This window comes from Ochotona princeps, chromosome 2 (assembly GCF_030435755.1).
Source record: "Ochotona princeps isolate mOchPri1 chromosome 2, mOchPri1.hap1, whole genome shotgun sequence".
Lineage (NCBI taxonomy): Eukaryota > Metazoa > Chordata > Mammalia > Lagomorpha > Ochotonidae > Ochotona > Ochotona princeps.
In genome coordinates this window covers 14,069,464-14,086,775 of record NC_080833.1, presented here as the reverse complement: position 1 = coordinate 14,086,775, position 17,312 = coordinate 14,069,464, and the positions used below count along the sequence as shown (strand labels likewise).

The following is a 17,312-nucleotide window of genomic DNA, read 5'->3' as shown; positions in this document are numbered from 1 at the left end:
AACCCAGCCCAGTCCTTGCTATTGCAAGTATCTGGCGGAATAAACTAGCCTATGAAAGAACTCTTTCTGCCGCTGCTCCACTTTTCAAATAAAATAAACACTTCAAAAAAGGAAGAATGAAGGGGCCAGTGCCATGGCGCAGTAGGCTAAGCCTGACCTGCAGCGTTGGTGTCCCAGACGGATGCTGTTTCATGCCCAGCTGCTCCACTTCCCATCCAGCTTCCTACTTATGGCCTTGGAAAGTGGCAGAAGATGGCCCAAGTGCTTGGGCCCCTGCACCCACATGGAAGACCTGGAAGAAGTTCCTGGTTCCTGGTTTTGGCCTGGCCAAGCTCTGATCCTTGTATCCATCTGGGAAGTGAACCAGCAGACGGAAGATCTCTGTAATTCTGTCTCAAATAAAAATAAAATAAATATTTAAAAATCAAAAATGAGAAATGATAAGAGCCGAGAGAAAGCAGACACGGAGCCTAGCTGTCCTCAGACAACTGGGGAGGGCAGCCAGGCTGGATGGAGGGGAGTTCAAGTCTCAGTTTCTCCACATACCAGTTGGGAAAACTCACACAAGTGCTTTTACCTCCAAGTAATCTTCCTCACCTGGAAAAATGAGCCATTTTAAGGACCCAAAGTGAAACTGTGCATAAAGCACTTAGCAAAGTGGCCCAGTACCTGACAAATATTTAGTGAAAGCCAATGTCCGATCAATACTGTCCTTACCACCATCCACTGTTACAAAGGCTGGGGGAAGGGGAAGGAGCCTGCCTCCTTGCAGGAGGGGTTGAAGGCAGCCTCTGCCTTGTCACTGGGACTTCAAGCAGCAGCTGTGACTAACCCCCTTAATACTGAACATGGGGCACAGCTTAGAGCCTCCCTCCCACCCTGCACCAAATGCAAGTTCTGACAAATAGCTTTCCCAGACAGGTGAAAGAAGACAGAAGCCCACAGCTAGGGGCCTCCTGGGACAGCATCCCCTCACCTCACCCACACAATTGGCTCTCAGAGGCCCTTTCATCTTGGGGACCAACCATGGTTGGTTGCTAATGGTTACCACATTATATTTAAAAGGATCTTTAGAGGGAATTAGAGCAGTGGTTGATTAGTGATGTCTGATATGGGGGTGGGAAGGGAAGTGGTAGCATGAGCGCCACTTCTCTACCAACTGTGAGCTAGGAGAGTCCCAGTGGTCTTACTCACACAAGCCATGTGTTGGAGAGCGGGAAAGGAACTCAGTCAAGGTCACACCATTTGAACCGGCAGGGCTGGAATTCAACCCCACATCCCTCTGCTTCTCTTCCCACTAGGATTGTCATTTCCTTCTCCTGGGCCAGGGAAAGGGGTGTCCAGGAGAGGACAGAAGCAGCTGCCCCACCAGGAGTGCTGTGGGGGGTCCCCTCCCTCTTCCTGCAGAGAGAGCCAGATCCCCCGCTCCCCAGAACAGCATTTGGGTCTATTCTCCGCTTCCCAGCTGTGCACCTGAGAAAGCTGCTCAGCTTCTCTGAGCTTCTGCTTCCTGCTTTGTAAATGGAAGTGGAACACAATACGGTCATTCAAAGGCTTTAGCTCAGCCTCCCTGTCAATCTTAATGACTAGGATGGGGCAAGGGGCAAAACAAAAGCCAGAGCAGGGCATTTGCATTTCCACAAAACTTACCCAGCATCCAGCAGACGGAGCCCAGCCCCCGGCTGGCTGCCCTGGAGAAGCTCCACTGGATCACCTCCGTGAGCTCAACAGAACTGATGGAAAATGTCCATTTAGTGCAGCTAACTCTCCCAGGTCACATCACTCGCAACCAGGAGGAGGAAGCAGACTTGACTGAGTGGGCTGGAAATGGGAGGAAACCCCATGTCTGTTTCCCGCCTGTTTCCCAGCTGGGGGAGTGTGTGACCTGGCTTGCCCCTTAGTTGGTGGAGTCCCCTGGCAAGCAAAAGGGGAGGGGATACCTAACATTAAAAAAAAAAAAAAAAAAAAAAAAAAAAAAAAAACAGGGCCTGGCGGTGTGCCCTAACAGCTAAAGTCCTCACTTTGAAAGCGCCCGGGATCCCATATGGGAGCCAGTTCTAATCTCAGCACCCACCCCGCCCCCCTTCCCATCCAGCTCCCTGCTTGTGGCCTGGGAAAGCAGCTGAGGACAGCCCAGAGCTTTGGGACCATGCACCAGTGTTGGAGACCCAGAAGAAGTTCCTGGTTCCCGGCTTCGGATCGGCGCAGCACCAGCCGTTGTGGTCTCTTGGGGAGTGAATCAGACAGAAGATCTTCCTCTCTGCCTCTCCTCCTCTCTGTATATCTGAGTTTGTAAAAATAAATAAATAAATCTTAAAAAAAAAAAAACCACCAGAGTGGTTGCAAATGAGGAGGCTATTAACTCCTGTGTGACCAGAGGCAAGTATGTCCTTGTGGGCACAGCGGGTAGGGCGGTCACCTGGTCTCCTACATCCTGTATCACTGCACCTGGAGTCAAGTGCCTTCTCCGCTTCTCATCCAGCTTCCTGCTTCTGCACCGGAGAAGAGCACAGACCATGGCTCAGATGCTTGAGTTCCTGCCAGCCACAGGGGTGACTTGAATGGAATTCAGGGCTCCTGGTTTCTGCTTGGTCCAGCCCCAGCTGTTGGGGCCTTTGGGGGAATCATCCAGGGGATGGAAGATCTCTTTCCCTCCTTAAAAGAGGACAGAGACAGAGACAGCACCCAGAATGGTCGAGCCAAAGACAGCTGAGATCTCAAGGATTCCAGGAAAGCTCCTCAGGCCTGTGACCACCGGCTGGGGCCTCGAGCCACTGTGTCACTGACTAGGACAGGCGGCCTGAGACAGGAAGACCTGCGGAGCAGCCAGGCACGCAAGATCCTGGGAGAGGTGGCACTTGGAAAACACAGAAGATGCCTTCTGAGCTCTGCCACACAGCCCGAGACCCAGCAGGTGAAGTGCGACACCTGAGTGGCAAAGGCCTGCAAGGAGGCAGGCAGGGTGCAGGAAGCGGGCCCTCACTAGAGGGTCTCTGAAACCTTGATCCCAGAAATAGAGTCCCTATATTCCCCCAGCTGTCTTCCCAGGCTCAGCCAGAGAGGCCTCCAGGAGAGGAGTTCAGGCCCATGGCCCTCTCCCAGCCTTATTCTCACCAGCGGTACAACAGCAGGGGGCAGAGGGGCAGTAGAGTCCCGCAGGTGCTGTCAGGAAAAGTAGGTGCCAGGTACCCCTGGGATGCTGCTGCCCACCAGGGGCCGTTTCTGGGCTGCTCAGGAGGTGCAAGGCCCTGGGCTATCTTTGGGCTGATGCACCCAGGGTTGCCTGTTCCCATGGGAGGAGACTTGGTTCTCTAAGCTTTCGCTGGAGGCTGTCAGCCCTGAACCCCAGGCCTTCGGACTTTCTGGGAGCCTTCAAAGCAGAAGCAAATCCTCTATTGACCAACATGACTCAGATTGGGCCAGGCCAGGCAGGAGGGGCCTATGTCCACATATACCACACCCTCCCCTGCGTCCCCTAGGGCTGGTCCAAGCTTCACACAGTCACTCAAATGAGGTCTGAGCTCCCCTGCCCCCACGAAACTTACGTGGCCCCACAGCTTCTAGCCCAGAAATTACAAGCCCAGAAGGCAGGCAGGTAATGGCAGCACAGCATGTGAGCCAGGGTGAGGCAGTGGGGTGCGGTGGAGACTGTGGTAAAGTGGACAGAGCAGTGCTAATCAGTACCAGCTGCTGTGGTCAGGCAGGGACAGGGCCCAGGATGGCCACATCTTCTGATCTTTCAAGCAAAGCCAGAAACCCATATTTTTATGTAAAACAAAATCGCCTGGTTTAACAGCACCAGCAGCTAAATTAAAGCTTTCAGATTCCAGGAGAAGTCAACAAACCCCTACCCCCATGCCCTGTAGCCTTGCGAACCCACTTTGGGACCGACAGACCACAGCCTGGCCCACCATGGGCCATAAATACCCCAGGAGCAACTGATGAAATCAGACCCACCCCAAGTCTTGGGGAAATCCCTCCTCCTCAGCCACTTAGCCTGTAGGCTAGAGGAAACTGAGGCCCAGACAGGGGAGGCGACTTGCCCAATGTCACACAGGCTCAAAGGCCAAGGACTTCAGTTTGACTCTCCTATGCTTAAGCTCTTTGTCCACTCACCCACGCCACCTGTGTCTGCCCTCGAACAATTACCTCTTTTCAACAATTACCTCTTTTCAACAAACAGATGCACCAGGGCGAATGCACAAATGGTAGCCCAGGCAGTCAGGGGCATCCCATGGCACGTGGGCATGTTCTTGGCCTGGGCAAGGCCACAGAACTCACAGCCAGGAGGCAGCACCATGAGCCAGCACCCTAAGCAGCAGGGTGACCCCGGGGGCAAGTCCCTTCTCTTGTGGAGGAGCCTCCATCTCCCTGGCCTCCAGGGATAGTGGGCAGTGCCATCCCCTGCAGCTACAGAGAGGTCTCCTCCCTGGGTGGAGCTCTGAGGCCTCAGATGAACGTAAAATAATAATAGTCATAATAATAATAATGGGAGGGCGTGTCCACTCCAGCCAGGGGAGATCATTATAATTTTCAGCGAAACCCGACTCTCCGTTACGGAGAGTCCAGAGAGCAGGATGCTAGAGCCTGGGCAGTTTAACCACCACCCTGCAGTGAACAAAAACACATCTGGTTTAACTTCTTCCCTCCTCTCCTTCCCTCAGCCCCTGTCCTCATCTCAAATGTTACCCCTTAATTTGAGAAGTCAAATTTAAATACAAACAATTGATTTCATGCCACAGTGAGGCTGAGAATTTAAGCATGGAAAACTTGAAGCGTGGGTTTTTCTGGGAGCAATTATGATATGTTGAGTGGTGGTAAAGGAGGTGGGAAAATATGGAGTGTATTCTTGAATGTTCTTTGGGCACTGTGCACCACCACACAACGGGGCTGAGGGCCAAGAAAAAGCGGGGTGATTTTTCCCAAGGCACACAGCTGAGCTGGACCATCCAACTCCCCTCCTAGCCCTCTACTGGCCCGGTAAAGGTGAAGAAAGCTCCCCCTGTCCTCCTCCAGAGAATATATACTTCCATATAAGTCAAGCTGGCTCAGGGCAGAGCCGGCAGACCCCTGCTAACAACCCTGCCAAGTACATATTACTAACCCAAATTACAGATGAGGTGACTGAGGCCAGAGGGGGAAAAAAAACGGCTTGTCCAGGGTCACAAAGCAGCACAGGAACGAACCTACAATCTGCTGCCCCCAGCTGCCTTCTAGAAGTTACAACAGCTCCAGAAGAAAAAAAAAAAAAAAAAAAACCCACTGCACAGCCCAGCTCAGGCTGCCAAGGAGGGCAACCACACTGTCATGTTGGGAAGCTGAGTCAGCATTCCTGTGGCCACGCGGCAATTCTGCGCGCTAGTCCTCAGCCCAGCCTGCTCCCTCTCCCCAGCATCCTCCTGGAGCGCCCGGATCTACATGAATCAACCCATCAGACGGATTTCCAGGCGATGACTCAAGGCTCTGCCCCTGTAGGTACTACACATGGAAATAAGCAGCAGACCTGGAATTCCGCACACCTGAGCCCCACCGCCAGCTCTCCAGGGCGGCATCTAGGGGTCCCTGGGCAAGTGGTTGCTCCCCTCCCAAGCATTTCTTCATGGACAAAGAACATGGGGCATGTAAGTCACAGGACAGCACAGGCTGGGGTTGGCTCCTGAGCAGGACAGAGCGGGCATCGGGGTGGGTACAGGGCAGGAGGCATGGTGGACAGCTCCAGGGCTGTCCAGACTCCTAGCCCAGGCTGAGTCTAGAAGGTACTGCACCAGCCCATCCAGCTAGGGGCAGCAACCAGGTCCCAGCGCTGCACTTTCTACAGTGATGACAGCTGCTAATGGTCCAGGTTTGCTAAAGCACAGGCACGGGCTAAACACGCGGCCAGTGCTCATCACACCCAGAGTCCACCAGCAGAAGGTGCATGGGATCTCCCATGGCTTCAGGGAGCAGATAAGGCCCAGGGAGGAATGCATCACTGGGCCCCCAGCCAGGTCTCTACTGGTGAGTGCCAAGGGCAAGCCACCCCTCAGACCGGGGATTGCATCTGAAATCCCCCCACCCCCAGAACTGCTTGATCTCAGCTCTAAAATGTCAACTTGGACATGGAGTTTCAAAGCCTGGTATGCAAATGTCCCCACTAAGAAGGTTTAGGTCTGCTTAATTTACACCCCGGAACCCAGCACCTAGAACAAAACTTGGCACAAATCGGATGCTTAGCAAATACTTGTTGAATGAAGACAGCACTGTGTTCTCTGATCTCAGCTCAGTGTTGTTCCTCCCATAGCTCCTGCACCCCTTTTCATAGGTGGGGCCATAGTCCTGCCTCCCTCCTCCACTAGGGACACAGGCAACCCGCTCTCCATCCTTCCCCCACCCTTACACAGCTCCCCTCCCCTGGAGTTTCTGCTTGGGGAATTCAATGTTGCTGAAACAGAGGCAGAAGGACAAGATGGGCGGGTTAGGCAGCCACAGTGGGGGAGTCGTGGAGAGCGCAGGTCTGCAGGTGGAGGGTCAGAAGGGGAAACTGAGGCTTAGCCTCTCATCTCCCAGGTAACAAACTGGGGACAGGAGGCAGGAGGTCATGGCTGCAGGGCTTGGGGCCTGGGTTCAAATCTTGACCCTACTACTCCCTCCAGGGCTGCTTCCCTTCTGTAAATCCCTGGGATGCCACAAGGTGCTGAGGCCCTCCCTAAAGGATCTGGGGTAGCGCCCCGTCCGGCTGAGACTCACCACCCCTACACTCCAATCCCCTAGAAGAGGCCCCTCCACCAACTCCATTATGTGTTGAAAAACGGCCAGAAGGGACAATGCGGTGAGTGGGCAGGACTGTCCTCAGCTCCCCGCACTCGCACAGTGCCCATGCCTTTAACCCTTTCTTGCCACGACGGAGCAAGGAAGCCAGCCCTGGGCAGCCGATCTCACCCGTGCACATCCCCGAGTTGGGAGTCGCGAACTCCAGAGCTCTGCCACAGGGCCTCAGGGAGCAAACACACAGCGACGTGCGCCTCTGGCTCGTTCCCTTCCCCAGGTCGCAGTGCCACCCTCCCGCGGCTCTTAACTTCCTCAGACCCCCAGGCGCTCCCCTCCCCCGCCCCGGTCGCTTGGCGGCTGTGGCTGGACCTGGAGGTGGCTGCGGGGGTTGGACAGCAGAGGGCCTAGGCTCGGGCTGGGCAGACCAGGGGGCTGAGGAGGAACGGGACACAGGTGCCTCGCGGAGGCTGGGGCGCCAGGAGCAGCTCGGCAGGTGGGAAACCCCAGGAGTACCGGGCGGTCCCGAGCGCTGTTCCTTAGCTCGCGGGCGCCCCGTCCAACCTGCAGCCCGGCCCAGCGCGTCCGGCGGAAGCCGCGGATGCGCGCGAGGACGCCAGCCGGTGGCAGAGGCCAGGGTCCGACAGGGGCTGCACACAGGGCGCCCTCGTTCTGTCTCGTCAGCCTCGCCGGGCCCGAGCACGTCCTTACCTGCGCGGACCTCGTGGGCGAGGGTCTGCCCCGGCACGAGGGGCGCGGGACCAGCGAGCTGCGGCCGACGGCGCGGAGTGGCGGGAGCGCGACGCTGCCCGGGCCACCTCCCCCCGCGGCCTTATAAAGGCGGCCGCGGGGCCCGAGCGCGGCCCGGCGCCCTCCCCGCCCCCGCCGCGCCCCGCCCCCGGCCCGCGCTCGGCGCCCCGCGCCCCGCACCCGGCGGCGCCGCGCGGCCTGGGCGCCCTCTGCTGGGCAGCGCTGCCCGGCGGCTTTTCCTCCCCTCTGGCGGGCTCCGGCCTTGGCGTCCCCCCGCTCGCCTCTATCTTGGGTCGGTTTGTGAAGTCGGCCTCTCGCCGCCTGTCTTCGTGCGTTCCCCTCCGAGCGTCTGCGTCTGTCTCTACCCGTCTGGCTTTCTCCTCTTCGAAATCTGCAACCTTTGTGTTCCTGTCTGCATCGTTGACTCCATACCCCCTCTGTATGCCTCCCCTAATGCCCTTCGCGGAGCATGCATCCGAAGGGAACCCTCCCTGGTCAGGGACCCTGCCCTCCTATCCTGTCTTCAGCCAGGGAGCAGTCCCGGTCACAGCCGATGATGTGCCTCGTGGGTGCCACTGAAGGGACAGGTTTTGCCCTGGCAGCATGGCCAGACAGCCCACATTCGAGGAAGATCCCTCTGGGGGCAGGCGCTGTGGCACAATGGGCTATCACGTTGCCTGCAATGCCAGATTCCCTTGTTATGGGGTGCAGCCTGTGATAACCAGCACCCATTGACAGTGGGCAAATGAAATTTGGCTGGGTCCCCTATCCTCTGTCCTGAAGGTGGGTCCTAACAGCAATGGAATGTTAATTCCATCCTCAACCACTTTCCTCACATCCTAAATGAGCCAGGATATTAGAAGTCCAATTAGTCTAGGTGTTTTTAGCTACAAGCCCTGTTCCTGTTCCTGTCCATCCTAACCAGCACTAATCAACTCCTTAGCCCACATCACTCAGGTATTCGCTCCTGCCCAGCTGTGACTCACCTATCAACTGAGAGGGGACGGTATTGTGTTCTGTGTAACCACTCCCCTCACAAGCCCCTTTAAAGGGCCTGTGAAGCAGGGGCTCTTTTCTTTCTGGCCAGGTGCTTCTATTACGCTAGCACCTCGACTCTTGGTTGACCCAGGACAGGTAAGCCCCTGAGCATGGTCCCTGTGTACTGCTTAGAAGAGGCAATGGTTATAGTGATGCTGTTTCTGATTTGTGTACTAGCTGGAGTTCCACGAGGGATGAGACCAAGCAGTAGTAGAATGTGGGCAGAAAAGCCAGGGAAAGGTGAATGTCTGCAGTGTTGTAAGTGTGTCCGGGTTATTTGTGAGTGTGTCCAGGTTATTTGTTGCATGTCTCTTAGGATAACTTATACTGTTGGGGAAGCTGGGACATAGGTCTTCAGCTTAATGGATGGACTTAAGGATAATGACCATTTGTTCCTTTTAGGATTATGATTGATTGGATTATAATTGGGTGGACTGCTGTATGGACTTGTAAGTTGCTATTGTGCTCTGTTGACTTCAAGCTTGATTAATAAAGACTCCTTAATAAGCCTTAGACATTAGTCTGGTGTGATCTCGCTCGCACCCTGTAACACCCTTATGACTTCAGCCTGGCCCAGCCCTGGCTATTGCAGCTATTTGAGGAGTGAACCAGCAGATGGAAGCTCTCTCTGTAGCTAGATAGATAAATTAAAAAAAAATTTTTTAATGTTTTATGATACAGTGCTTTAGGCTCAGGATTTCCCCTTCTCCCCCTACTGTATATATATGTATACATATATTCCCATATACATGTAGAAATATACATACTTCCCACATATATGTAATTGTTGTACAAAAAATTTTTACATGAAACAATTCATTTTATATTTGATGCTGTTTCCATAGTTGAGCGGGATGCATGCCCATGCGTGTCCCGACCTGCAGGACACGACGCTCAAACCCTGAGGGTGGACTGGGAATGCCAGACTGCTAGCCCCAGGGCTGCTGGACCAAGAAACACACGAACACACGTACTTGGTGGAATAGAGTGCCTCATGCTTTTTAGTTTACTCCTCATATATATACCTTCTTCTCTAGGGGAGGAGGAAAAGGGGGGGTTCCTGGAAGTAATTATCTTAATTGAAGCAGGGAAGGAACTAATTATCTACATTGAAACAGGGGAGGAACTAATCATCTGAACAGGAACAAGGGTGGAGGTTCTATTCTGCTTGCTCTACACAGGATGTTCTGGCCTAATATCCTGCTTGCCGTGGCCCTGCTTGCCCAAGGCAGGCTTTGAAATGCAACAGGCTGTCAGGTAGGCCAAGTCTAAGGCCCATAAGTCTGTGGCTCCTAACAGCTCCCCCTTCTATTTTTTCTATGATACAGTAAGGGTACGGCTCGGTGACTGTGCCTGTCTTAGGTCATCTGACCTCCCGTCAGTCCCTTACCCATCATGGGAAGCTTAGGCAAATGGCGAAGCCTAACTCCTGTCTTAGGTTGGTACCTGACTGGGTCAGAGGTTGCCCGTCTTTGACTACCAGCCCCGTCTACTGTATAGGTGAGAGCCAGAATTGAGGGTCTTGCCCTCCTTCTAGGCTGCAAAGGCTTGTCTTATGGCCACAACCTGAGCCTGTGCTTACTGTCTTTTGCCGCTTAAGCTGAAGGAGCAAAAGGAGGCCTATGAATAAGAGAGTTATCATAGGGGTAACCCCTGCCCAGTTCCTGAACAAATGGAAGCCCTGGACTATAATATCTCCAAGAGAATTCCAGGAAATGGGATCAACATGGGTAGAATCAATGGCAAAGGTATGATGTCAAAGCATGCTGGTCAAGCCTTCAAAATCTGCATTCCAGGAACCATTTGATCTGTAAGAGAGCTCACGAGAGAGAGATTAGCAAGTGTAGAGACACATTCCCACTTTACCAAGATGACACATACTGCATTGAACCTGAGTAATAAGTCATTCCTGAAAAAGCTTTGGGAGGACTCTAGTCGTGGGTCCCAATGGCAGTGGAAGTGGGATCGCTCTCATTATCCCCCAGTGTGTTTCCGTCCTTCCGGGGCGTGGGCTGCATAGGAGTAGAAGAGTGAGCCTGGGAGAATGGTGTTTAACCAGCCTTTTGGGAACCCATCTGGGGCTGTCTTCATCCTGTGGGAAAGCACAAACACTTTCTCTTCCCCAAATAAGAACAGGGTCTGGCCCTTGCCGTTGTCCAGTCAAAACATTTTTCTGAAAGACATTGGGTTTTTTCTCTGCACGTGGGTTCCAATGACGATCTGCTGCAGGGTTACCCTCATGGCCTATATTTAAAAAGTTAAGGGTAAAAAGGGCTAAATTTAGGGGGGAAATGCTTAAAGGAACAGAAGAAAGTGTTGGTAGCTTTCATTAGGCCCATGTAATTAGAACTGGTTTTTATTCTCTTCTCCTTGGGCATGGGTGGCGAATGTAAGAGACAACTTTGCAGGAGAGCGTCAAAGGTAAGCAAATCTTATTAACCAAAAGATGGCTTAGTTTTCATTAATGCAACTCTAGCAAATGAGGAATTTTGAATGTTTGCATTTGAGGGGGGTTCTGTAGGTCTTGTCAGGAGCCCTCATCCAACTTCAGGTTTCCAGTCTTAGACCTTCAGAATCCTGACTTTGAGACAGGAACCAGGGTATAGAGGAAGTAGAGTTGTGAGGTATAAACTGCATGCAATGATCAGGATTGTACACAATACCACACTCACGTCTAACAGTGTGGACACACACAACACTAACACACAGCTCCTCACAGGTAGCTTTACAACACAACCACTAAGTATTCTCCTTCAGTTTAGAGACCTCTTGGGTGGTAAGACCGCTCAGAAATCTCCTAGACGTGTTAAAGCCTCTTATGCTTTGGTAGTTTTCTTTTTTTCTGCAGGAGTTCCAGGGGTCTGTAGACATTACACTGTCAGACCCTAAGCTAATTCTGAGCCAGGACATAACGGCTCATTTTCAATATATTTTAAAATGTCTGCTTTGCTTCATCTTCAACAGACTTTGGGAGGAGCTACTCTTCTTAGTTGTAAAATGGAGCCTGTGGTTTTGCGAACAAGACAGCAGCTCTAGACAATTGTTAGGAAGTTGTTCACATATATGATCCACTACCAGTTTCTTGTCATCTCATCAAATCACAGATGATCAAACATCACTATCTCAGGTTTAGCAATGGCTTAACAATGCCAAAATGGAAATAATTGTTTTTCCCTCAACTAACTGATACACAGAGTTTTATTATGTGCCTTCCTAACAGTTACTGAGAGACACAGAAAATAAGCTAGATTTTTCTACTCTGTTGTTGAATGACCACACTAATAGATGTCAAGTATTACTTCAAGCAAAAGTTTTGAGTGTCTTAGTACTACCATCTGCCTGGGTGTCTTAGTACTACCGTCTGCCTGGATTCCCACTCACAATCAGGCCATTCTTAATGTAGTCATCCACTGAACTCACTAGGAGGGATTGGCCTGAATAGTCTTCTGCTACTTTCTTAACTTTCTATTCTGACTTGATACACAGCATTGAAATCTAGCCTTATAGGTTACTACCGGCAAATATAAGAAAAAGAGACATCAACAATCTTGCTACATACATATATATGCATGTCTTAGGAAGCATCCATGGACCTTGCCACAAATGCTAAAATCACATACTTGCCATGATCAAGTTTATGTCTTTTGTTTTGCAAACAAACTAATGTCCCTTCTTACCATTTCAGTGTAATGTGAAGATCTTCATGTGTTATCTTAACTTTCAAGGTTTCTACACTCATAAAGATAAACACATATGACCTGGCTTGCTAAGGCTGTTTATCATTAGCATGGACTTCCCAACAGTATAATCCTTGATTAAAAATTATTAAAGCATTACTAATAGGGGTTGTTCTAACCATCCTCAGGAAAATGGCACAGTGAACCTTAAGAAAGGAAAGAATAGAAGGGGGATACTGTGTATCGAACTTGGCCTGGCAGGACAGATGTAAAATGGCCCAGTCCAGATCACCACACATCAAGCACTGTAGATTTTCAGAAGAATAGGGAGTAACTATAGTGTGGGGGTAGATTACCATTATGTTTTAATAATTTCATAATTCTAAGCTTGCCTCCAGATTTCTGGGGTCCCTTAGATTGTCCCTCATGCCCAGGACATGGAGAGGGTCTGGGGATGAAATCACTTATGCCCCCGCAAAATTTTTCCTGGAAATGTCCAAGCCCATTATCGACTCACCTTATTTACCTCACACCCCAAATGCTTTGGCCAAAGTCTTCACCGCGAGGTTCCTCAGTAGCTCCACCATATCAGGTTCCTCATACGGGCCACCAATTTGTCCCGACCTGCAGGACAGGATGCTCAAATCCTGAGGGTGGACTAGGAATGCCAGACTGCTAGCCCCAGGGCTGCTGGACCAAGAAACACACGAACACACGTACTTGGTGGAAAAGAGTGCCTCATGCTTTTTAGTTTACTCCTCATATATATACCTTCTTCTCTAGGGGAGGAGGAAAAGGGGAGGGGTTTCCTGGAAGTAATTATCTTCATTGAAGCAGGGAAGGAACTAATCATCTATATTAAAACAGGGGAGGAACTAATCATCTATATTGAAACAGGGGAGGAACTAATCATCTGAACAGGAACAAGGGTGGAGGTTCTATTCTGCTTGCTCTACACAAGATGTTCTGGCCTAATATCCTGCTTGCCGTGGCCCTGCTTGCCCAAGGCAGGCTTTGAAATGCAACAGGCTGTCAGGTAGGCCAAGTCTAAGGCCCATAAGTCTGTGGCTCCTAACACATGTGGACCACCAGTTATGATGGAGAGGTGGGAGGAATGTAGGAAAGCGGGTGAGACAACTGCCTTCAATCTCCTTTTGTCTTCCTGTATCTGTGGAAAGTGGGGAAAGAAGGGGAAAGGTCCACTCCCAGCAGCCCAACCACATCAGTACCCCGGGGATGGAGGAAGGCCACCTGACGTCATCCCAGAGTCTCTGATGTGGAGCATGGTCCAAGGGTACTGCTTGAGTGGTTTTGTTAGTTCTGAGATGCTGTTGCTTTCGTTGCTCCAAGGTTGAGGAAATCCTCCCAAGGTCCATTGGCTGCATAGTCCACCTTAGAGTCTCGATTTGCCCAGATACTTGCTGTTAAAGTTTGACTGGAAGAGCTGTCCAATTTGTTCTGCCCTCCATGGTACTAGATGTCCTCTACAGGCCACAATGAACTGGTTTTCATGTCCCCCATGAGCATCTGGACATGCCGTCCCTTGCACCATCTTCAGCAACTGAGGAGGCCCGATTCTGACACATGAACTCCATGGTCAGACCACAGATGCTATGATTTTGCTGTTTGGAGTTCTGAATCCAGTGATCCAATTGAGGGGATCCCCAAAGAAACCTCTCCAAAGGTGACCCTCTCCAAACTTACTCCTGAGTTTTCCAGCCAATAGGGGGTCCATTACCCACATCAGCCTACACACGCTGGTGGCTGCAGTCACCTGGTCGGTTCTGTCCCCAGCCTCATCTCATATGCAAACCAATGAATGTTTCAGTCCAGCCCAACCCTGCCCATTACATACTTGGCACACCAACAGGAACTGCAATCTAATTGGAGCGACCCCCAATAACTCCCACCAGGCCCACCTCCAGCCCTAGGTCCTCTCCATGCCAGTATGTGCAGTGGACTGGTCCAGTCTGTCCCACTTCCCTTGTGGCTGTCATACACTTCAATGGGCATTGGATCCTAGCCTAGCTCAGCCAACACCACTATCTAGCCCACACTCATGCCAGCAATTGCCACAGCCTGTCCAGCCAGGTCTGCCCCCAGTCCTAGTTCTCATGCTCACCACTGCTCATGCAGTGGGAACTGCAACCCATCAGAGGAGTGCCCACAATTTCCCTACTAGGTCCACTCCAAGCCCCGGATCTTGCACTTTCCAGGTGGTTCTACAGTCTAGCCTGACAGGACTTGCCCCATGGCCCAACACTTGCCAGTTGATGCTTTGGCAAAGTCTGACCATCCTGTAGTTATTCTGGCTCATGCATGCACCAGCGGCTCTCCCCCAGTTCAGCTCACATGCAGGACAAAAGGCTTTGTAGTCCTGCCCAGACTGGTCTGCCCCATTCCCAGCTCTCACGCACACCAGTGGGAACAGTGGCCAAGCAGGGGAATCCCTGCAGCTCCTAGATTATTTTTTAAGATTTATTTATTGTCATTGGAGAAACAGATTTCCAGAGAGAAAAATCTTCATCTGCTGGTTCACTCCTCAAATGCCCCCAATGGTTGCAATGGCAGGAGATGAGCTGATCTGAATCCAGGAGGCAGGAGCTTCTTCCAGATTTCCCACATGGGTGTAAGGTTCTAAGGACTTGGGCCGCCATTCACTGTTTTCCCAGGCTACAAGCAGGGAGCTGGATGGGAAGTAGAGCGGCCAGGATATAAACCAGCACCCATGTGGGATCCTGGCACTTGCAAGGGGAGGATTTAACCAATTGAGCCATCATGTCGGGTCCAATAGATTTTTTTTTTTTTTTTAAATGTAATGTGATAGGTTTTTAGAGCTTTTCCAGTATTTTGACTTTTTTTTTTTTTTAAAGATTTATTCATTTTATTACAGCCAGATATACACAGAGGAGGAGAGACAGAGAGGAAGATCTTCCATCCGATGTTTCACTCCCTAAGTGAGCCGCAACGGGCCGATGCGCGCCAATCCGAAGCCGGGAACCTGGAACCTCTTCCGGGTCTCCCACACGGGTGCAGTGTCCCAATGCATTGGGCCGTCCTCAACTGCTTTCCCAGGCCACAAGCAGGGAGCTGGATGGGAAGTGGAGCTGCCGGGATTAGAACCGGCGCCCATATGGGATCCCGGGGCTTTCAAGGCGAGGACTTTAGCCGCTAGACCACGCCGCCGGGCCCCAATAGATTTTTTTTTAAAGGCTCCTCTACCGACCTTGGCCAAGTCCCTGCACAGGACCTGGGGAGATCCCGTTCCCCTATTTAATAGGCAGATGACATCTACTGTGGTTTCTCTTGCTGCTTAGTGAAAAAGTGTCAAATACACTGGAAGTCCTAAAGTTCTTAATCAATGGGTCCACTGCCATGGTGTAGCACACTGAGCCTCTGCCTGCAGGGCCATCCCATATACATACCAGCTCAAGACCCAGCTGCCATACTCCGGACTCAGCTCCCTGCTAATGTGCCTGGAAAAGCAGCAGATAGCTCCAGACCTTGAACCCCTGTGCCTACATGGGACACCAACAAGAAGCTTTAGGCTCCCGGCTTCAGATTGGCCCAGCTTCAGCTGTTGTAGCCATTTGGGGAATGAAGCAGTGGATGGAATATGTCTCTGCTTTTCTCTGTAATTGTGCCTTTCCAATAAAAATAAACACATCTTTTAAAATTTTTTTAAAATAAGGTGTTAAATAAATCAGGAAGAGTGACACTGGGGGACACAGACCTTTTTTTTAATCTTTTTTTTTATTGGAAAGGTAGATCAGATTTACAGATAGAAGGAGAGACAGAGAGAAAGATCTTCCATCTGCTGGTAATTCCCCATGCAGCCACAACACAGAGATGTGGGAGCTGAGCTGATCCGAAGCCAGGATCCAGGAGCTTCTTCCAGGTCTCCCACATCGCTGCAGGGTTCCAAGGCTTTGGGCCATCCTCTATTGCTTTCCTATTTGCAGGAAGTTAGATGGGAAGTGGAGTAGTCGAGACACAAACCAGTGCCCATATGGGATGCCTGCTCTGCAGGCAGTCGCTTAACTTACTACGCCACAGCACTATCCGTTATTTTTGTTTCTGCTTTCATGTTTTAAAAACTGATACTGTTTATTTACAGAACTGATATAAACTTTTCCTTTTGAAACTATTTCATGTTTTTAAGAAATGAATCCAAATATTCCGTTTGTGTTACGGTAAAAGTCATGGGATGAAGTTCAGGAACTGCCATTCTTATCTACACAAAATTACTGGTGCAAACAAACTGCTGCTCTAGCTGCCTTGTCTGCCTTAACCCATCAAAGCCCTCATGATAGTAAGCGGACTCTTCTCTCACTTGAAAGGTGGGGAAACCGAGGCACATGTGAGCTGCCATTTGCCAGGTCTTTCCTCTGTGCCCACCAACCTCTCGCAACCACAGGGGACTTCTTGCTAGCTCCCATCTGCAAGACCAAGGCTTGCTTTATTTATTTATTTATTTATTTATTTATTTATTTTTGGAAAGTCAGATTTAAAGAGGGAAGGAGAGACAGAAAGATCTTCTATCCACTGGTTCACTCCCCAAGTGGCCGCAACAGCCAGAGCTGAGCCAATCCAAAGCCAGGAGCCAGGAGTTCTTCCAGGTCTCCCAAGCAGGTGCAGGGTCCCAAGGCTTTGGGCCACCATCCATTGCTCTCCCAGGCCACAAGCAGGGAGATGGATGGAAAGTGGAGCAGTCAGATCATGGCGAGTGCAAGACGAGGATTTAACCACTGAGCCATCGCCTGGGGCCCAGCATCGCTTTTCCAAGAGAGGAGCTCCCAGAGAATACAGACCTAGCAAGCTCAGAGATTCAACCAAGGATCACAAGTTACACTCCACCCAAACTCTGCCCTGCCCTGCCCTGCCCTGCCCCAAACCAGGCCCCAGGTTCCCCAACTTAGAGACACACATGAACGAACTAAGACACTGACACTCTGTCCAACAATGAACAATCGACGTTATAAACAAGGAAATTGCACAGTGACAAGGAGCCAGCACTGAGAGAAAGCACAGGTATGCCAAAGTCATACAGACTGGGGCATCCACTAGGGTGCTGGGATATGAGGTTGGACAGAGGCTAGGTGT

At 51.2% G+C, this 17,312-nt stretch overlaps 1 protein-coding gene across 1 annotated transcript in view; it reads right to left on the bottom strand.

The window, feature by feature from the left end:
* ALPL (alkaline phosphatase, biomineralization associated) overlaps window positions 1–7,603 on the bottom strand; it is a 53,806-nt gene extending 46,203 nt beyond the window's left edge. Inside the window, exon 1 of the mRNA XM_058676408.1 lies at window positions 7,456–7,603. The gene's annotated coding sequence lies outside the window, so the exon portion shown is untranslated. The remainder of the gene's footprint in view (window positions 1–7,455) is intronic.
* Window positions 7,604–17,312: the final 9,709 nt, after the last annotated feature.